Raw genomic sequence first — 21,517 nt, 5'->3', positions numbered from 1 at the left:
CAGGGGCTGCTTCTGAGAGATTTCCAGGCCAATTTTGCATCCTCAAGAGGTTAAGAGATGTTTTTTCTCTACTTTTGCATGCTTTCTTTAATCCAAACTGAATCTTTACAAAGTTGGCCCAGCATTAGTCAAGACCTCATGTTTTACATCTGGCTAGAAAAATAATACACACCAGCAATGTGCATATTATAATTAAAATATCCAGATTTTATAGCATGTCAAGAAAAAGATTCCCCATTGTTTCATATGTTCCATAGGAAATTGCCCTGTCACTGACAATTGTAAGGGGATTGCAATGTTTCAATTAAGCTTTCTTGTTCTAGGTGCTGCATGTAACGTATGGAATCTGAAGAACTTCACTGAGCTGAAATTCAGGGGAAGAGGTGCATTAAAACTAGATGAGATATGACAAAACTTATAAAGCAGAACCTGCCATACTGAGTCATGATAGCAATGAAACATTGCTCACAGTAAGGCTTCCAGTCACACGTAATTTCTTTCTCTGTCTCTGCCTTCCTTGAGGTCTTCTCTAGAGAAAACTGGCCAGCTCCTTCCTGTCTTCACAAATGTACCCTTCACACAGATGCACACAGAAAAAGGGTACATTAAGATTAAACAGACCAGCAATCTTGTCTGTGTGCTCCAAAGTAACCTTTTACTCCCAAGCAAGTTTCCAGGGATGGGGTCAAATTCTCTTTTCAGTTAAACCAGTGTAAATGCAGAGTAACTTCACTGAAGTTAGTGGAGTTGCTGTGGATTTACATTAGTGTGAACATTTATACATGGAAGATAGCATCTTCTGCCTGAATTGAACCTTGTGTCTTTCCTCTGTACACAATGCAGTAAAAGCTTTGGTATCCGCCATATTGGGGGAATGGAGGGTTCAGATTAGTCAAAATTCTGGTTAACTAAGAATTATACCTACCAATGGAGGGATGGAGTTGGGGTGTGGGAGGGGGCTTGGGGCAGGGGGCTGGGAGGGGTTTTGGGGTGCCGGATCCAGGTGGTGCTCACCGTGGGTGGCTCCCCACAAGAGGTGACACATCCCTGCTGCTTCTAGGCGGAGACGCGGCCAGATGGCTCTGTGCACTGCCTCCGCCTGCAGGTGCTGCCCCCGCAGCTCCCATTGGCCACTGCTCCCAGTCAATGGGAGCTGCAGAGTCAGTGCTCAGGGCAGGAAAGGCACTTAGGAGCAGCAAGGACATGTCACTGCTTCCGGGGAGCCCTGCTGAGCCAGGTAGGGACCCTGCCAGCTCAGCATCAACTGGACTTTTAATTTGTATTGGGTGATATCTGAAATGCCAGTTTCTAGAGCTTTCTGATTGGTAAAGTGTTGGATAACACTGCTTTTACTGTATCAAGAATATGAGAAAGCCACCTGGACACAGTTGGGTTCCAAATAACCATGTTTGCTAACTATATATAAGCATACAAGGCCTTGCTACATATGCACCCTGCTGCTCTGTTACATTCTGGTGGTTCTGGGGTTAGATGATTTTGTAGCATTTCCATAATGTCAGCAAATGTTAAGTTACACAGCAGGTTATAGGTTTTAGCCACCATTATAGTCAGTAAAACTGCAACCTCTTTCTCATCACACATATCATTAGATCTTACATACTGCGCAAGCTTTTTGACATAGGCGGCCCAGTCCCCTACTGAGCTATTAAACAAGCCCATTTCCCCAACTGCCAGAATTTTTTTGTCCCTTTTCTTTACTCACAAGAACAAATCCTAAACAGCTAGCAAACTGGAACATATTTCTTTACATTCACGTGTCAATCAGTTCAGATTCTCTCCCCAAATACACATAGGAGCTCACAATCACAACTGAATCAAAATTCCAATATTAGGTAACTCCTTATCATGGACAATAAAGTTTAAGGATTCTTCCAAAGTAAAGGCTGGTCTCTCATATCTATATTGGTGCAAATCCAGAGAATGATCATTGAATTTATTCGGGTTACTCTAGATTTATACCTCTGAATAGCTCCCTATTATCAGAAACTTCAGGATAATTCCATAGTGGACTGAAGGACAAAATCAGCTCACTCCCATTCAGGGTCTATATGAAGTGGACAGTGGACTAGGAATGGTCCATAGTGATTCCCATCCCCATCTTTGAATTTCCGAGATCCTTTTGAGAAAGTTGCGGGACCCAGATCAATTGATGAATCTAGGCTAAATTCTGCCCTCATGTGCACCTATATAAATGTAGATTAGAGGAACTCCACTGAAGTTAGCAGTTCGGGGTATATGTGTGTCTATATATCCTAGGGTTGCCAACTTTCTACTGACACAAAACTGAACACCCTTGCCTCGCCCCCTGCTCCACCTCTCCTCTGATGCCCCACCCATGCCCCTCCCTTTCTCTGAGGCCCCGGCTGCGCTCACTTCATCCTTCCCGCCTCTCTAGCTTGCTCTCCCCATCCTCACTCACTTGCTTATTTTCACCAGGCTGGCTCAGGGGGCTGATGTATGAGAGAGTGAGGGCACTGGCTGGGGGTGCGGGCTCTGATGTGGGGCTGGAGATGAGGGATTTGGGGTGCGGGAGGGGGCTCTGGACTGGGGCAGAGGGTTCTGGGGGTGAGGCCTCCATCTGGGGGTGTAGGCTCTGGGGTGGGGCTGGGGATGAGAGGTTTTGGGTGCAGAAGGGTGCTCTGGGCTGGGACTGAGACTTTTGGAGGGCAGGAGGGAGATCAGGGCTAGAACAGAGGGTTGGAGTGCCAGGGGGGAGTTAGGGAGCTGGCTGGGGGTGCGAGCTCTAGGGTGGAGCTGTGGATGAGGGGTTTTCAGGGCAGGAGGGGAATCAAGGCTCAGGCAGGTGGTTGGAGCACAGGGGTGGGGCTCAGGGGTGCAGGCTCCAGGCGGCACTTACCTCAAGCAACTCCTGGAAACAGTGGCATGTCCCCCTTCCAGTTCCTATGCAGAGGCATGCTCAGGTGGCTCTGAGTGCTGCCCCATCTGCAGGCACTTCTCCCACAGCTCCCATTGGCATCCCTGGCCAATGGGAGCTGTGTGGGCGGCTCTTGGGGTGGGGACAGAGCCCGCTGACTGCCCCTACACATAGGAGCTGGAGGGGGACATAATGGCTGCTTCCCAGGAGCCACGCAGAGACTATCAGGGAGTTTGCCAGCCCTGCTGCATGTCACCGCCAACCAGACAGTCAACTGCCCAGTCAGCAGTGCTGACCGGAGCTGCTAGGATCCCTTCTAGACCAGGTGTTCTGGTCAAAAACCAGACACCTGGTCACTCTAATATCTCCATGATCATACATATAATACACACATACGTATCTCTTCATGATCAGTTGTTGCCACTTCTTGTAGTTGGTTTTCTGGCCCCAAAATCTGCCTGCCTATATAGTGGCTCCTTAACTGCTCTCAAGAAGGACTGTAAATGGTACAAGTTTTCCTTTTGGAGAAGAAGAAAGCACAATGAAGACCAGTTGAGATAAAAATTATACTATATGGCACACAAGGGGAATTTATTACATTGTAAGCAAATGAATTCTATTTGTTTTCCTTTCTGCTGATGTATTTTTAATGGAAGTGTCCTGTGAGGTAGCAGACATTAAGTGACAGAGAGCATTAGATATTACATTTAGTTATGAAGGGAGTTGAGAGGCTCAGATACAACCAATCAGAAAGGAAGCAGTCGGGATGGCAGGGGGGACAGAAATGAGATTAAAAAATAAAAACACAGCATAAACATACATACACTTCCATTGCTCATTTTGATCGCAATCCCCTCCAGTGCTCATGAAAGAGATCTGAAAAAAGTTATGAGGTAGGAGCCACCAGCATCATGCTGAAGGGATGAAATAACAAAGAGAGAGAGAAAGAGAGAGAATATATGAATAACGAGCTGAAGAGAATGGGATAGAGAGGTACTGAGGAAGGAAGACGGAGTTCCTCAGGCAATGGATGCAGCAGAGAACAGAGGATAAGGAGAGCAGAGAAATTACAGGAAAAGGGTGGAAATCTGCACAACACAGAGAAAATCAGAGAGGGGAAGAACTGAAGAGTACTACAGGTCAGAAAAGCTAAAATTAAGTCAAATTGATTTTTCACTACTTCCTTTCCTTCCAAATCAGTGATGAAAAATCATTAAGGCACCAAATCCTCAGCTGGTATAAATCAATGATGGCTGAATTCAATTTAGCTCTGCTGGTTTAAACCAGCAAAGAATCTGACCCTAAGGTCCTTGAAAGGAAGTAAGGAGCTGAGAATTACCAAATAAGGACAGCAGCCAATTTGGATTTTCTTACTGAAGCCATTTGTGATAGAGGGATTGGAGGGCGAAGGGGCCTAGTGGTTAGTGCACTTGGTTAGTGACCTCCAACTCCTTGTCTATCAGGGGGCAGTAGCAGTGCCTGGTTCCTGATCCCAAGCTGGAAGTTTTTGGGTGTCCGATCAGCATCTGGGCCTTTGCCCTTAAGTGGGGCATGGTAGGGGGACCTGGACCCTTCTTCACCACCAGATCCCAGCCCAGGGCCCTGTGGGAAGTAACTTCAGCAAGGTCCTTTCTATAGAGATTAAGTCCACTGCCCCAAGCTACTTCTTGCCTGTGTGGTCCTTCAGTTTGGAGTGTGACTCTTACAGTCAAAATAGTCAGCTTCACAGACAAAGTCCAAATGACCAGGGCCCTGCAAGACCTGCTAGTTTTCAAAGTATGTGGTGGCTAGAGAAGGTACAGCCTGGGGGCCTTACCCACTCTGTAGTCCCCTCTAAGGCTCCACCTTCTGTCTGGATTTCTGAGAAGGATTCTTCTCTCCTGCATCCTGTCCTGGGCTTGCAATCTCCTTTTAACCTGCTTCTCCAAATGGAGCATGTTTCAAGCTTGTACCGGCGGGGCTATCTGGGCCCAGGATTGTCTTTTAACCTCTTTGGGCCAAGTGTGGGGTTTGTATACCCTATCACACTATCATTTAAAAAAGAATTCTCCTGTCTGCAGAGTGTTCTTCCCTCTGAAAAGCTCCCATCTGCATCAGTTGTAGAAAGAGAAGGCATCGAATTGGGAGGGGAGATGACCGGGGATACTTCCCTTGGTCCCAGGCCTCTTTAATGGAAATTATTTGGTAACTTTTGATTGAAGAGAAAGTGTGAGCAACCACCTTGCTTTTTACCTTACATTGCATGTCCTCTTATTTGAATGTTTTATGTCCCGATATGCGAAAAGAGTAGGAAAGACAGGTTAAAAAGTGGTAATGTTGCTACACACGCTTTGTAACATTTGTTCTATCAAGCCTGAGGCAATATTTCAACGAGCTGCTTCATCCTCCTTTATTACATTTTTATGAACAATAACAGTCACAGAAGCTAGAGAAGGCCTATTAGATTATCAAGTCTCTCTCTTGACTAAGGCAGGATTATTCCTTATGGTACATTTCATAGTGTTTTATACAGCACAGTTTTCAAATTATTCAGGTGATAGGGCTTCCATGTCTTCCTTAGAAAGGCTATTCCATATAAATCACACTTAGGGAATTTTTTCTAAGATTCAGTCAAAATATTCCTCTGCTCAACTACACACCAACGGGGAGGGCAGTATCTCTGGAATTCTGTAAACTTGGAAATACATTTTGCTAGAGTTCCTTTTAATCCCTTTTCCTAAATATTCTTCTACAAGGCTGTTAAGGATCTTGATTAAATGTAGCCCAGAGGTTTTTCATTCACAAATGTACAGAAACCAGAATATTTCCTGAGAGGAGACCACAGACTAGATATAGTGATTGCTTAATATAAATACAGCAGTAACAAATCTTACCATCCATACCTGATTCTCTCAAAAATAATCTCCTCCAAGAGCTGGGCACATCTGTAATAATTAATCCAAACCTTTACCCAAAGTTCAACCCACACCTTTTGAGGTTTTGTAAGAAGTTTAGTTAACTTAGTTTCCTTTTTGTACTTTTGAATTACCAACTACCATCCAGGAATAAAGATATTATTTTCAGACCAGTTTCCAGATCCAATATCTTGGACATTCTGGATCAATATCTAATTTGTCAGATGCTTATCTGAACCACAGTGAATCTTCAAACTTTTCACAGTACACCTATCAAAATCTGCCAGTGTTTTGTAGGTGAAGGACTTAAGAGATATGAACCCACTCCAACACAGTGTGGTTAAACTGACTCTTTTCCAAATCCAGATGTTTCTATCACTCATTGATGGAGATGTGCAGGATAATCAATGTATCTGCCATCTGCTCCTACCATCTGTGTGCCTGTGGAAAATATAAAACTACCTATAGTTTCACTCTGGGGTATTGGTACCAGTTTAAATCCAAACAGGAAAAAAAAGCATTCACAAATGCTGAACTTGGACATTTTCCATGACTAGGAGGTCTCACAGCAGAGATCAAAAATGAATAAGGAAAATACTTCTTTAATGGGTTGGTGGGGAAATAAGGACTGAATAATATGTTGTCTAAGACACTGGTGAGCAACCTGTGGCCCGTAGGCCGTATGTGGCCCATCAGGGTAAGCGGATTGCGGGCTGTGAGACATTTTGTGGACATTAACCATCCCGGGGCTGTGGTTCACCATTCCCTGGAGTTCCCATTCGCCAAGAATGGTGAACCGCAGCCACTGGAATATGCAGGGGGCTGTGCCTGCAGACAGTCAACGTCCACAAAATGTTTCGTGGCCTGCAGTCAGCCTACCCTGATGGGCTGCAGGTTGACCACTACTCGTCTAAGACAAAACTCTTATCTTAACTCTATCCTACCCTATCTAAATAGGTATTGTGCACTATACTATGCACCTGTTCAGCATCTGCAGCTCCCATTGTCTATACTGTGAGATATAGGTGGTCATTGTGACTTACATTCCATATTCTCTATGGAAAGATGCTTATGATATGGATATGGCATAACAGATATTTTATGCAAGATAGGTCTTATAAGTTATCATTGGAAAAGTTATAATTTACTTAATTTGATTATCCAATTTGTATGCATGTATCATTTCTGAATCTAAAGTTAGGAAATTGACTATGTAACAATTACAACTGTGTGTATATTTGAGAGACACCCACCAGAAACCAGGCCGTCAGCCGTGATGGGCCATTAGGAAGAAAGAATAAGACTTTGAAGATAAGACTTTGGGGGTGGGGGGAGGAGAAGTTGTGCATATCTTCCTCCACATTGAGGGAGGGGCGAATTTATGAGCTTACATTGTATAGATTTCTCTACAGCTCAAGACAATATTATTTTGGGTGTACTTTTCAGAGGGGAGCTGCACTTGAGTGCTGGGCCATTTCCTAGCTGAGTCTTCTCATAGAGAGCTGTTTTCAGACTCTGTGTGATTCTACAGCTGGTGCATCCCTATCTGTGTGTGTGCTGCCAGAGGCTGATGAGCCTAATTCAGCAAAAACATGAAGAGGGAGGCCAGGATAGTGGAGCAGGCAGGTTTAGTGAAATCCCAGTACACCAGGTGGCATCCCAGAAGGGGGTCCAACCCATCACAGTCATAATCTCTTGGGATTTGGCCACATTGCACCCATTCTCTCAGGAAAGCAGACAATGGAGACAGGAAGTTTGGGAGGTGGCAGTCAGCTACCAGACAGGATGCATATGCTGATGGCTGGTCTTGTGGTTGAAGAACGGGGTTCTCACTCAGGTGATCTGGCTTCAAGTCCTGTAGATACATAATTGGTCTTTTCTGCTTCAGCTCTATATAGCCTTACTTATTTAAATACTTCATCTCTTGAGTTAACATTGTGCCACAACCTGTTCTTTAGATCTTTGTCCTCTCTGGTACATGAAGATAATCTCCAGAGATTCTATGCTAATCATGTCAACTATTCCTTTGAGGAAGACGGGGTACTAATTGGTTCAAGAGAAGCAGGTATTTCGCCTCTGCTCAGAAACCCATTTCTTGAAGCGGACAACCTACCCAACTACTGACCCCAAACTTCCACTATTGGTTAGTATTATGGGAAAGGTAAATCTCATAATATCTGGTTGTCTCCGACTTTCTTGATCATTATCAATTAAGATCCAATCCTTGATCCACCCTCCCGGTTAGGGTTGAGGAACACTGGCAGAGAAGCTTGCACCAGTGCCCTTGCTGTAACTGTATACTGGATACACGAAAGAGTGCAGTAACAGGGCTGCCAATGTGACATTCACTAGCTCTAAATTAACATGAAATAGCAGCTCAGAAAGGCCTTTCACCTTTCATATCAGTTCTTTATCAAAAGTAAGTGTAGTAAACTACTGGAAAAGATATCCAGAAACCTCCTTCTCTCCCTTTATATGTTAGGACCATCACTTCATTTATCCAAACAGAATCCCTCAAACTGTTCTCAGCTATTTCATCACTGGAGGAGCTTGCCTATATCTCTATCGACTGAAAAAATATTCCTGGGAAGCATATTAACTACTTCAATGTTGCCCCATGTGCTGAATTCATATACAGCACTGCATTAAGGGACTACTAGTCTACTGGGCAACCTATAGCTGTCAATATATCCAAAGATCTGAAAGCATTTGTTAAATATGATGTGTGTATGTATATATATATATATATATATATATATATATATATATATATATATATATTCTTCTCATGCTGAACACACCTCTTATTTTACTACTTTCAACATTTCTGCACATAAATTAATCTCAGTGGTAACTAATTATGAGTCTTTGCAATGGTTCTCCTTTTTTATTAGGTGGAAGAAATGTCACACCTGGCATTGCAAGACTCCTCATATCAGTAGTCCGTAAATCACTTTTACAGCATAAAATCTGATACATGATTTTCATGTATCATGCTAACAATTCTTAAATAACCTAAGCCTTGGACCAACTAATAAATGCAAAATGACTTCACCAAAGAGCTATTTTGTAATGAAAGTGTAGCCGAGTCCCCCAACCAGGCTAACTCCGCATCCATATACATTTGTTTTTTCTATTTATTTTTACCCTAGTACTCATTTATTCAGGACCAAAAATGTCATTAAAAAGAGTTACATTTGCCTGTCAGTGCTCAGAGCCTTCCCAAACATGCAAACTAAAAACCTGCACCTCTAAAAGCCAGGAAATACACTCAACCAAAATATAACCAAATAAAAACAAAATCACAAAAAATTAGGAAAACAGGAATGGCATATTTAAGGTAATATCTCCCACATCATATTCTCATGCATCCTTAACTCTGGTACCTTTGAGCACCATTCTAAGGAATGCTTCTGAAAAATCTTAGTGACATACCCTTCTCTGAGATGTGCGGAGTTCAGTGACGAAAGCAAAGACCAGTTTGGGGGCAAGCCATTTTACATGTTTGAAATCCTCCAGTCCCGGCCCTCAGAAGTTCCTCAAAGAGATGTCTTTAGCATATCCCTAACTCAGCCTTATGGTTTAGGGTGAGGACTGCAAACCCACTGCTTGGTCTCCCGTTCAATTGTGATATACAGAGGACAGTGAGAGTTCACAGGTGGGTTTAAATAAAAGTGCATATTTGGAGCTGTTGTGGGCACTTAGAAACTGGAGTTTTGTTAATATGGGTAAGGTAATGTTATATTCCCAGACCTATTGACTTCTCCTGAGAGGCAGAGTTAAGATTGTGGTGGGGAACAATTTAGGAGAAATACATATTTTATTATATACTAACTAGACAATGTGTTCCTGTAAGCTGATGGACAGTTTCACCAGCCAGGGAGGGAAATAAAGATGCAGACATTAAGACCTTTCCTCAAGGCTTCATTTGTCCACACACACAAAAGCAAATAAACTGGAAAACATTGGCCAACAATCTGCACAGGCTTTCCTTGCTTTAACCAACCAGAAGAAGAAATGACATATTTTCTCTTAGGCCCTTTTTGGTCCAGCTTCACCTTCCTTTTATACTCTGTCCCAAAGAGCCATGTGACAGCCAGGAGCCTGTTAATACTTTACAGACTGCAGAGCCCTTACCTTGCCACATGAGCTTTGTGCTTACCTCCAGAATGCAGCTGTTAGACATATATCAAGGTTCCAGGGGCTTCATTTGTCCCTCAAATTGTCCTTCAGACAGCACTTGACTAAGCAATCTAAACCAATGAAGGGGCTGAGGCAAATGTTTGAATTCAGGTTCAAAACTATATCCACACTCTCTTTAGAGTGTTCAGATCCATTGTTTGGGTTCAATGCCATCTTCAGCCTAAATCAAGCTGTTTCACAGCGTTCTGATGATTTTATTAGTTTTCAGCCTACTGGAAGGAAAATTGGCAGCTGTCATGCTAGAATGTTATCTTAAAGCAGTTTTCCATCAGAAATTCCTGTAATGTAAGCTCAAATGTTTCCACAGAAAGGCTGAACTACAGAAATGAAGAGCTCAGACAAAAATGTTACACAAATTAAAATTCATTACGTTTAAAAAGTGTCTGCTAAAATTTGCATGTCTCAGATAATGATTCCATAGCAGATTTTGTGTCATGGATGGCTGATACATCAACCTCTTTCCTCCAGAAGGTTGGGTTCAGCAATGGAATATATTAAGTTGGCACAAATCTTTCTGTTTTAACTTATTCAGTATACATTTGTCCATGTGGTGGACAAACCACAATATGTAGTTCAGTGATAATAAACGATTGGCAGCCTCTCCTCACTGGAAAGGCACACGAATGGAATATGTAGCAGGTGTGCTTTGAAGGTCAGAGAAATGGGATGCATTGGTGGACCAAACTAAAGCTTATTCTGCATCTATCCACATGATGCCTAACTTCAGTCTCTTATATTTGATGGCACACTCATTGCAGAGTTCATAAAAATGAAGTCAATAAAATAGTAAGAAATAATAAAATAACCATGAAAAGGGAAAAGCTCTCAGTTCTTTGGATGATGCGGATCATAAAGACCAAGACAAAGTGTGTGAGAGCTAGAGATAATGCATTATGGTTCAAAGGGGTCCAGTTGTAGAAGCAGCTTCCAGAGAACATTAGATTAATCCACAATCTGACCACTTTTAGTAAATGCTGCAAGATCTATCGCTTCAGAAAGGCTTTTCTGACATAATCAAAGTGACATTGACAACAATTACGTCTTCTCAGAAAAAAATCAATCCTCCAGAAAACCACAAATTATTAAGAGTGTGATCACCAGGACGCTGTATTGCTTTATTGTTTTCAGTCAGACCCTACCCACAAGGACCAACTTCAATGCTTATTCAGTGTTAATCAAAGTGGGCTAAATAGTAGCTTCTTTGGTGCAACACTCCACTGACATCAATGGAGTTATAATGGGAACTAATTTTGTTCTATGAGTTCACTTTGTGGCATTTTAACCATCAGTCTATCTTCAGGTTTTTTACCAGTATCCACAAGATCTGAACACTTCTCATTTTAGATAGGTTAGCAAACTAAGGTCTCTAGTGGACTTCTTGAACTCACTTCTTTAAATATGGGGCCTATACTTGGGGTGGGGGTTTAAGTTGGTTAATCATCTAGTTTATTTTTGGTTTTCTTGGTTTCGTTAGATGCTGTAAATGTCATTTTAATTATGATGGAAAAGCTTTACTTAAAGTGAAAGGTCTTGCAGCATTTCCTAAAGCTTCTCAAATACTGGCAGCCAGTACATTAAAAAAAAATTGGCCACATAATGAGTCATACTATAACTGTTTTTTGAATTACCTAAAAAGTGTCTAATATGAATGAATACTAGTATTATTATTGACAATAATATTATGACAATACTGGAATCAGGTTCAAAACCTCATATTTAGATGGATCACATCATAACTGAAATAAGCTTTATATGAGAAAAAATGGGAAGGGGTTATGAGGTAATGAACACCAATTTGACTGTATATATGGAAACCATTTTCTGCTTTGTTTTCCTATTTGACTCCCATTCTGCATACTCACTAATCTGACTTCAAATATCTACAGTGATGGAACTTGCATTACCTCCCATGGTAATTGCCTCTTACTGTTCACAACCTTTCCTTAGTGTAGCCTAAACATTTTCTTCCTTAGTTTCAGGCCACTGATCCTTCTCCTGTCACCTTCTGAGACTGTGGATAATTCCCTGCCTTAAATTTCCTTTGTTACCTTGAAGGTATGCAAAAAAAGATGTGGTTGACTAACCAAACAACCCTGAGTATTATTTAAAACAAGGACTATGCAAGATATTAACCCTTTCACTGCTATCTAAAAGATAAACTCTACCCAAATTCATTGAACATACGGTTCAAGCAGCATTATTCTAGGTTAAAGAAATAGCAGTAGAGCTTTGACACAGTCAAAGTGACTTTTCCTCTCTGCTTACTGTCGGGGAACTGGCCTTCACATTGCACTGTGGCCGAAAATAGTTTATAATGGGAAATTCCTGTAATGTTAGCTCAAACATTTCTGCTAATAAGCTAAAGGAAAAAAGTAAGGAGGATAAAGTATTCAGTCATAAACTTCTGCAATGCCAATTAAAATGCAGTCCCATGTTGCATAAGCAGCTGCCAAACTGCGAACATTTTCAAACAGTAATCCTAGGGAGGAGCTGAGCTACACATGGCTTAAAGAATTAACCTTTCGGAGAGGGAGATGGGACTTTCACACTGAAGGCCCTATAGCCTAATGCTTATTGGATTTATTTTCATCAAAAACTGAAAGCTGAAGAGTTTTTTTGTTAAAACCCAAAATATGGATTTGAAAAATTCTACTGTACTGACTCCTGGGAGTTCTAGTTTGGGAACCTCATACCTCCTAGTCTCCTCTATAACCCAGGATCCCCAGCTAGACAACATATTCAACAAAGCACTACAATCTCTCTTCTTGCTGATCTACTATGTGCATCATGGGAGTTCCCAGATGTGGTGCATAATGGGGGATGTGGGGAAGTCAGGAGGAGTCTAGCCCACAGAGGAGAATGCAGAAATGACACACCTGAAATACAACTTCCATGATACACTTGTGGCAGAATTTCTTAATTACAATTTCTGTTTTCAGACACAATGTTCTTGTTTTTGGCCAAAAATGGAAAACGTTTTGTTTTTTCAGTGTTTGATTATGAGATTACTAATTTAAATTTTCCACAGAAAGCAGACACTTTTTGTAATAAAATAATAATAAGAAGAATAAAATTGAAACCCAATTTTCTATTAAAAAAAGAGTTTTGATCGAAAATTTTCAGCTAGCACTAATTTTACCTCCCTTTTTTGAGATTGTACCAGGACATACCTGTCACTTCCCACCTTACTGCTTTCAATTGACATCATTGTGAGTATGTGCCCTTAGACAGACCATTACTATATCATGCCATTTCAGTAGATCCTCCTGTGTTTAAGGATCTGCTAGTTTTCCTGTATAGGCTTTATCTTAGCCTCTAAGTTCCTCTGAAAAGGTCTAATCCACCTGACATTACATTCATGGTCTGTGGTAAGAGGAACAACTTTTTGCAAATTTTGAGGTGAATTACACTAGTCATTTCTAAAGTATCAGATGTAGAAAAGATAGGTGTAAAGGAAACAAACTGGGGACATTTTTAATGCTTTTTTGGAGGAAATTTCTCTCCAACTTAAAAATGTCTACATCTAAAAATTTCTAATTGAATTTATTCACCCATCTTTGCCAAGATCTGCTGTAAAAGACAACTTATGGAGGGTGGGATTGTTTATTTTGGAAAAAGAGAAACATCATAAAGTTCCATTGGGTTCAGGAAACCTTTGGAAGACCACAAAAAGTGTGATGGAACTCTGCGTACCCTGAGACTAATCAGGGGCTGGCACTCCGGAAATCTCAAATTCTATTCCCAGTTCCACCTCCTTATTTGCTCTTACTTAAATGGATTTGCATTTCTATAGCATCTTTCAACCAAACTGCAACATTTTCAAACATTAATTACATCTCACCCATGCTGAGGCAGGTAGCCAGAATCATCCCTATTCTTCAGAGAGATAAACAGAGGCTCTGAGAGATTAGAGGCCCTGACCCCACAGAAACTTGCACAGATAAATAAGTTTACACAGGAGTAGCCTGCTCACTCTCTGAGAGCAATTTAACCCTGTGCAATGGGTGAGTGCAAGTCCTTTTATGAGGACATTATGAGAGGTGTGGAGAAAGTGAAAAAGGAAAAGTTATTTACTTGTTCCCATAATATAAGAACTGGGGGCCACCAAATGAAATTAATGGGTAGCACGTTCAAAACAAATAAAAGGAAGTTCTTCTTCACTCAGCACACTCCTGCCATGGAACTCCTTGCCTGAGGAAGTTGTGAAGGCTAGGACTATAAGAGGGTTTAAAAGAGAACTGGATAAATTCATGGAGGTTAAGTCCATTAATGGCTATTAGCCAGGATGGGTAAGGAATGGTGTTCCTAGCCTCTGTTTGTCAGAGGGTGAAGATGGATGGCAGGAGAGAGATCACTTGATCATTACATGTTAGGTTCACTCCCTCTGGGGCACCTGGCATTGGTCACTGTCAGTAGACAGCATACTGGGCTGGATGGACCTTTGGTCTGACCCAGTATGGCCATTCTTATCTTCTTATGACATCACTGGTTTGTAGGCTCTGTAACCCTTCTACCAGGTAAAGCCAGCAGCAATCAGAGCTGGGTTCAATATCTATAGGTTCCTTTCCATTGGTACAACATGGAACCAACTCAAGCCCCCACCCGGTAACTTGGGAATTTCACACACCACCCCTGGGCGCCTCTGAGAGGCAATACTTCCCCACTCACAAGCACAGAATCTGAGTGTAGAAAAGATACTTTTAATTAAAGGAGGGAAGTAACTCAGCATTAATTCGGGAAAACACCGCAAACAGGGTTCATAAACATAAACCATGAGTAAAAGACTCACCCCAAGTAGGTTGGGCAGTATCCTTTTCCACTCAGGTTCTAAGTCTAGCAACCCAAAAGTCCCTTTCAGGTGCCCGACCCTCCTCTGCACTCCAATCACAGTTGCGGTCCTTGGTCAGTGCAGACCCAGAGTTCAGAAGGGCATCTACAGATTTTACCTCCCACCTTGGGTAGGGTAAAGAGGTACCTTACTCACTTCACTGCTCAAGCACTCGCTCACCGCCCCTCCTGCTGGATGCTCACTGCTTCTACTAGCTACCCTCCTGGCTGCTCCTTATGCCTATCCACCGCCGCCCTGCTGGGTGCCTGCTCACTGCTATTGCTGTGCCTCTCCACCAGCTGTCCTGCTGACCACTCATCATGCCTCTCCACCACACCAGCCAGTGGTTCACCAACTGACTGTCAGTCACCTTATGCTGCCACCTGCCTCTCTGCTGTGACTTCTGCACATCAGTTTCTCAGTGATTTTTTTAGCTCTTTGAAGGCTAGGCAGAAACAGTCCTACCACAACTGATTTCAGCTCTGATTGGGCAAATAACATAACAAAGAGGCTCCTAATGAAAAAGCTCTATTCTTTGAACAGTGGGGAGGAACAGGTTTAACCAGTCTAGGGAAGATCCTTGACTGTGTACAGCCTCCTTGCTCTGGATACCTGTCCCCATCCATTTTACTTTCACTGTGCTCTGATATTTGAGCCCCTGACTTAATGAGGTTCTTTCAAGTGAGGGTGGCCCCCTCATTTAGGAGAGGTTAAGCACAGTCATCCTTTCCTGCATTACTACAATAATTACAACATTGGTAACCATATTTCACTACCCCTGCATTCAGTTCAAAGGTGATTTGTACCCAACACCAGCCAAAGTTGATCACTTTGACACCGCTGTATGTGCTGAATATGTAAACAGAGCAGGAGCAAACTGTATTTACATAAAAACACCCAAGTCTCTCCGGCTCCCAGCTAACTGTCAGGGAAGCATTCATTCAGACCCTGCTTGCAGCTCCATGCTGGTCTTCTGCACAGGATGAATTACATCCTTAATGCAGAAATAAAGGTGCAAAGGCAGATATATCTGTATATCTAAACGTGTCCATTGTTGTCTAATCCCCCACTCCACGGAAATACAGTTCCCCCAGGATGGAAAATGACCGTGATTTCACAATATACAATACCAGCAGAGAGTTGTTTAAAACAGGAAGTGAAATTAATTCATCTATCTCTCTCAAATGTCCCTCATGTCAAGGTTGTCATTTCAAGGCTGTCTCATTTCAATAGTTTGTTCTTCTTTCACAGATAGAAGTTAGTCCAATAAAAGATATTACCTCAACCTCTTTGTCTCTCTAATACTCTGGGACCAAAATGGCTACAACAAGATTGCAAACCTCTTTTCAAGGGGCATCACTCATTTTAGTCCCAAAAATAAAACTACATTCCAAGCAAATTCAATGTCCCCTAAATATAATTTCTGAACAATTTTACATCAGAAATAAAAATTCATGAAACTGATGTAACAGAAAAAGTAATTCACACTAAAGGAAGGAATCCCACAGAACTTTAAATTTTCTGCATGAGTAATTTTTTGCATCCCTCATTTTAAGCCTATGTGACACATTGCATGCTACATGCCTTGGCATGTTGAGAGATATGACAATCTAAATGAAACAGGAAAATTTAAGCAGAAAACATTTACATTCCCAAAGCCAGGATGCCCAGGCTAACATCCCCATTCTCGAAAAAAGTAGCAATGGGACAGTGTCGCCTCCTGGAGTTGTGACATGTTGCCCCCCTTAGGATGCCACCTGATGTGCTGAGATACCACTGAGCCTGCCTGTCACGCCAGCCTTGGTCTCTTTACCTGGTATGGCTGGGTTAGGCTCACAAGCCTCTCCCAGCCAAGCCCACAGGCAGGACCACACCCAGCTGCACAAAGAGAGACAGAGATCTGCTCTGGAAAGATTCAGCCTTGGGGGCTTGCCCCAACACTCTGATGCCCACTCCCTCTAAGGGGTACAAACCCAAAGGTTTTATGAAATTCGCCCCTTGTCTCAATGTGGAGGGAGATATGCACAACTTCTTGCCCCTCCCCCAGTTAGAAGTTTCATAAACTGAGCTGTATTATGAACAAGAAATAAGTTTATTAACTACAAAAGGTGAATTTTAAGTGAATATAAGAGATAACAGACAGAACAAAGCAGATTACTGAGCAAATAAAACAAAGTATGCAAGCTAAACTCAATATCCTTAAGAAACAGGTTACAAAATGTAATTTCTTACTCTAAATGTTATTTTAGGCAGGCTGCAAAGTTTCTGTTGTTCAGAGTTCCGTTATATTTCTTTTCAGACTGGACCCCTGTCTCAGTTTGGACCCCCCTGCCCCGTCTTCCCTTCAGGTGGCTTTAGCAGTCTTTCTTCTTGGGCAGAGAGGCCATCGAGAGGACGGTCTTCCTCCCCACCCTTAAATGGCTTTACATAAGGCGGAAATCCTTTGTTTCCCACACTTGACCCCCGCTTCCCTTGGAAACTTACAAGAAGTCCCAAGTAATGTTTAGTATAATGTTTAATATAAAAAAAAGATATAAAGCCAGGTCACTACATTGTTTCTCCTTCTAAGGATACAAGTCCTTCCACACAAACGGTCTCAAGCATTCTTCTCTGGCACTTCCCTAATGGTACCTGTTAGGATATAGATATTCAGGCCTGTCTGCAAAGGCCTATACTTTAAGAATTTAGGTGTATTCTTATCACTTAGCTAGTTATAGAAGTATAAAAGAAAAAATCAAAATCAAAGTCAGCTTGTTTACAGGCCTTCTCTTACAGTGACAGTCTGAGGCCCTGTTCTTAGGCTGAGGCCTCTGGCTAAGCAGCAGAGGCAGCCATAAACTGGGAAGCGAGCAGTCACATCCTCACATTCCAAACTGGTCACATTGAAATAAGGTGCTATTGGGCTGATAGGAATCCAATCCTGTCCTGATAATGCTGATCACCTCCAGAGAAAGGGAAGAATCTAGATGATGTAAAAGGAAACTTAGTTTGATAGCATCGTGTTTGGCAAGAACTCACTTATCAATAGCTGGGATGTGAAATCCTCATTTCTTTGTTGTTCTATCCCTGTAGTCCCCATTTCCCTATTGTTTGTCTGTATAATCTCTGTCTGGTTCTGTGATTGTTTCTGTCTGCTGTATAATTAATTTTGCTGGGTGTAAACTAATTAAGGTGGTGGGATATAATTGGTTAAATAATAATGTTACAATATGTTAGGATTGGTGAGTTAAATTTCAGTAAAATGATTGGTTAAGGTATAGCTAAGCAGAACTCAACTTTTACTATATAGTCTGCAGTCAATCACGAAGAAAGGGGGGGAATGGGAATGGGGAAATTGGAATCATGTTTTGCTAAAGGGGGGAAAGGGAACAGGGACACAGGCAAGGTTCTGTGGTGTCAGAGCTGGGAAGGGGGACACTAAGGAAGGAAATTGGAATCATTGCTTGCTGGAAGTTCACCCCAATAAACATTGAATTGTTTGCACCTTTGGACTTTGGGTATTGTTGCTCTCTGTTCACGCGAGAAGGACCAGAGAAGTGAGCGGGTGAAGGAATAAGCCCCTAACAGTACCACTTCCCCAGTGGACGATGGGGGAACCCGGGCCTGCCGGGTTCCAGTCCAGGGACCCTATACATGGCAACAGTGTTGCTCCTTCTCAGGACTCCTTCCTACAGTTTCTGGTCCCCTGTGGATGAACCAGCTCAAACTCCCTCCTCCCAAGGAGTAACTACAGATGGCTGAACCCGGTAGCCTCAAACACACCACCCTACTCTCAGGCAGTGACTACAGACTACTTCCCTGGAGCCCCTTTCTGTTGCCACCCACTTTCTGGCTTTATAAACCCAGCCCAGTTCCTCCCCAGATGGACTTCATCAGCCAGTTAAGCCTTAGCACTCCCTGGCTTTTCTCCAAGTGCAGGCTATAGGTTAATGGCCTAATTTATCCCATCAGGCCTTGTGTGGGCCTGGCCACCCCATCACAGGGGTAATTTAAATATTACAATTTTACATACTGTCTAAAAGACAGTACCTGTGGCACGACAGTGAAGCACTGGCTCAGTACTGAAGCCGAATGGAGAGTGCTTCCTATTTCATCCTCCTAAGAGATGAGTGTTCTCAACTCTAACAAATTTGACAGGGTCTAGAAACACTCAGTAGCAAACCAGGTGTGTTAGTAGTGTGGCAGGAATGAGACCTTTATCACCAACACCACTCCAGTTTTCCTTAGAGCTCTCCCATCCAATAAGTTAAGCCTGTATTCTAAAACATTCAATTTTCCTAGAGGCAGTCAAACCCACAGAAAGCATCTTTTATGTTTTGACTGTTTGTTGTTGCTTTTTGTGACAGAATTACATAACTGTTTAAGTTCCAATCTAGAAGTTTTCTTAGTGATTTGAAAATAACAATAATAAAACCAAAGAGACAAGTGGGATGAGATAATATCTTTTATTGGACCAACTTCTGTTGGTGAGAGAAACAATACTAAAACTACTACTACTAATAATAATTAATAATAAAATGAAACATAAGGGGACAAATTCTACACTCGGCTACATATCTGTACAGCTCCACTGAAAGCCAGTATGGTAATGGTATAAATGACAGATGCAGTTAGCCCATTAAGTTGTCCCCAGTGAAAGTGATGGAAGTAACATCAGTTCACAATTAACTTTAAATTGTTTCTCTTGTTTCTTCAGAGACCCAAAAAGCAAAAGGAAAACTTGCACTGTCATGATAAGTGAAGGCTTAATCACAAACAAAGAGGATTTCAAACATATTCTTCCCTCCTGTTGTAGCTTAGCCTATCGCAGTTGAGCAAGATGACATCATCAGTAATTGAAACTGATGGAGCAGCTAAGATAACATTCCCCAACCCAATGTAAACACTGATGGATGCTCCAGAGATGTTTTACATTTGCTAGCCTGAGATTTGTTTTATTACACTGACAAGGGTGACCTTTACAATAATATATTTGCTATATAAAAAAAGGAAGGAAACTCTTTATAACCTGACTTTATTGGCTACAAAATCACTTCCCAGTAACTGATCTGATTACAACCAAAATAACCAACCAAAATGCAACAGTTTACCTGTGATCAATTTAATGTGGTAGTAAAATGCTAATTGTGGACAAAAACGCATTCAAGGTTTGTGGTATTGTCTATAAAATGTGCACTGAAACTAACATTCAATTATGTGTAGCACATATGGGTAAGCAGATGGCTGAAGGATTATTTTTAAAATCAGGACTTTTGCTGACAAAATATAGAACTGGTAGGGTGTGATCAGAAAGCTAAGAAGAAGTTATTTATGGGGCAGTAAGCACATGTGCAGTAATTGGATTCTTGCTAAGCAGAAGATAAAAAGGATCAGTTTAAAAAGTCTTGTGCATGGAGTGATGAAGAAATAGACAGGCTTTTTCCTAGATACAGATACAACTTCCAAAATGTTATTCTGTTCACTTTTTTGCTGAGTATTAAAAGTAGGTATCTTTTTAGGTCAAGCTGCTTAAGAGACTGAGTTAACATGACTCTGCTGATTTATCAAACCTCCAAACTAAATGCTCGAGGCTGTGCACAGTTAGAGACTCAGGGCAGATGGGAAATTTTCACTTTCTAAATTAGGCCTTGATGAACAAATTTTGATCAAATAAGATCATTCAAAAAGTCACGCTAAGTTCCAACTCCATGTTGGTCCCAGGATATTAGTGAGACAAGGTGGGTGAGGTAATATCTTTTATTGGACCAAATTCTGTTGGTGAGAGAGACAAATTTTCAAGCCAGAGAGTTCTTCTTCAGGTCTGGGGAATGTATTCCCAGGGTCACAGCAAAATGCAAGGCGGAATAGATTGTTTTGCATAAGTAGATAGCACATAGTGTCAGGGATCATTTAAGGTAGAGTGACCCATTAACACCTGTGCAATCATAGGACAAAAAGAAAGGGTTAGTGGATTACAGGTTGTTGTAATAAGCGATACATTCAATGTCTCGGATCTGTCCATAATTTTTAGTGTCTAGCATAGTAATGAATTTAAGCTCCCAAGTTTGTTTTTTGAAAGTGTTATGCAGGTTTCCTTTGAGGATGAGAACTAACCCTCTTTTTTGTTTTGGCCCTCTGACTGCAGTGGTGTTAACAGGCAACTCTATTTTCAATGGTTCCTTACAATATGTGAGATTTATAATATTTTAATAATAATAATTTTAATAATAATATTTTGCTAAACAATCTGTACTATCTTGCATTTTCCTGTGAACCTGGGAATAATTTCCCCAGACCTGAAGAAGAGCTCTATGGGGGGGCTCAAAAGCTTGTCTCTCACCAAGAGAAGTTGGCCCTATAAAAGTCTCTAATTAGTGTGCTAAAGCTTTCCTTCTTGAATGTCTGAAGTACTAGAGGGTAGGGATAGACAAACAGTGACAGCTGTGGAGATAAGTTATGGGTTTGGGTGGATCTGGAGCTGTGAGGGGGCCAGGTGCATGAAAGGAGAGGAGAGTGGGATAAAGTGATGCTTTGGAACTAGTGGGTTAAGCAAACTGTAGCCCATGATAAGACAATTCTGTAACAGGCTTTGGGCCTATAAGATATTTAGCTTGGCCAAATGGGGCTCAGGCTGAGGAATAGGTTGACACAACTAATTGCCAGGTGTCCTGTTTTTCAACTGGAGTATCCAGTCGAAAAGGGACCCTCCTCAGCCTC

The sequence above is a fragment of the Caretta caretta genome, chromosome 6 (assembly GCF_965140235.1).
Source record: "Caretta caretta isolate rCarCar2 chromosome 6, rCarCar1.hap1, whole genome shotgun sequence".
Taxonomy (NCBI): domain Eukaryota; kingdom Metazoa; phylum Chordata; order Testudines; family Cheloniidae; genus Caretta; species Caretta caretta.
This window is presented reverse-complemented; position numbering follows the sequence as displayed.